We start from the raw sequence: 1,568 nt of genomic DNA, 5'->3' as shown, positions 1-1,568 counted from the left end.
TTTGAAATTTTTGAGAGAAGATGAAATGTTTTGGATGATGAAATGGAGTGAAAATGAGTTGTATTTATAGATGAAAATCACTGTTCATGACCGTTGGAGAAAGGGGAAATTTTTGAAAAAATGTTTTTGTGACCGTTGGTGTTAAATCGAGTGCACCAAAAATCAGTCTGAAAATATCGTATTAAACGATCAATCAAATCCATTAAATTTCATAAAATTTTGATAAAAATAAAAATTATGGTGAATTATGCGACGGCTCAGCTGGTCAATGCAGAATAATAAATAAATTATACGGCGGCTCGGCCGACCAATTAGCAATAAACAAAATATAAGGCGGCTCAGCAGACCAGTTAATAACAAACATAATATAAGGCGGCTCGGCCGACCAATTAACAATAAACATGATATAAGGCGGCTCGGCCGACCAATAAATTAATTAAAATATTAATAATATAGGCGGTATTCCGGCCATTATAACATAATATAAATATTAGTACAGACGGTATACCGACCATTATAGCAGGGTATATATGATACAATAAATTTTACCAAATTGCAGAACGATCGTGCTGATAACATGTTATGAAATAACTTATAATTTATAGTATCGAGAAATTTAAATAAGAATAGAATTTAATACCCGTAGGAAGCAAATAATACTAATATAAGTGAGAGAGTTTTATTATGTGAGAGAGTTTATTATAAGGAAGAAGAAGAAGATGTAATGGTGTACAAAAGAGTGAGATGAGTGATGGTATTTATAGTGAGCAACAATACATAAAATATCAAAGATTGTGTTTGATTTGGTAAATGAGTGGGTGATCATAGTGCTTGATGAGTAGATAATCATAGTGCTTAAGTTGATAAATGAGTGGATGATCATTTCAAAGCTTATCTTATAAGAAGATTGTTTTAAAATAAGTAGGAAGAGATTTTAATTATTGATAAAAAAAAAAGTAAAACAATAATAGCATAAGAATGTAAATAACTCAAATAATTAAGGGCAGTATAGATGTCTAAGCATGTAATAAATAATTAAAAGGAAAGTACCTGAGCTTAAGAATCAGATCCCAACATCGTCCATAGCTTTCCTTGTGCCTATTTATTCCTTGCAAATCATTAATACCATCCAACACATACATGGTATCTAAAATTTAAATCTAGCACCACCATAGAAGAAATCAGGCTTACAAATCCAATGAGCGAAGCCTGACAGAATGAATGCTTTCAATATTTGAATGAAAAGGACGAAGCGTTGTAATGATAGTAACACAGTAGGAACAACCTTATCATCCAAGAGTAGCATGGTCGAGGCCCATGAGTTTCCCACCTTACTTCATATTCCTAGCTTCCCAAAAGCAGAGAAGGCGGATGACAACGACCTGAGAACAACGTCTGGGATTCAAATAGGAAAGCGATAGCTGGGAAGCGGCCATGACTACTGGATACTTGTAAGAGTATGAGGAGAGGAAGGGTGTAATGAATCTGTGAAAACGATCGACAGGGTCAGGGAGGTGGTTATTTAGAGGTGTTTGATTATGAAGAAGCTGAAGCAGAGGGTGGTGGGG

The 1,568-nt window shown here is 34.2% G+C and overlaps 1 long non-coding RNA gene across 1 annotated transcript in view; it reads right to left on the bottom strand.

Annotated features, from left to right (window-relative positions):
* LOC106305392 overlaps nucleotides 1-1,303 on the bottom strand; it is a 7,668-nt gene extending 6,365 nt beyond the window's left edge. Inside the window, exons 1-2 of the long non-coding RNA XR_001262977.1 lie at nucleotides 1,286-1,303; nucleotides 1,051-1,098 (exon numbers count right to left, since the gene is read on the bottom strand). This is a non-coding gene — a long non-coding RNA (uncharacterized LOC106305392). The remainder of the gene's footprint in view (nucleotides 1-1,050; nucleotides 1,099-1,285) is intronic.
* Between the last annotated feature and the right edge of the window lie 265 nt (nucleotides 1,304-1,568).

The sequence above is a fragment of the Brassica oleracea genome, chromosome C7 (assembly GCF_000695525.1).
Source record: "Brassica oleracea var. oleracea cultivar TO1000 chromosome C7, BOL, whole genome shotgun sequence".
Lineage (NCBI taxonomy): Eukaryota > Viridiplantae > Streptophyta > Magnoliopsida > Brassicales > Brassicaceae > Brassica > Brassica oleracea.
Note: the sequence above shows the minus strand (reverse complement) of the source record. Positions and strands in the feature narration are given on the sequence as shown.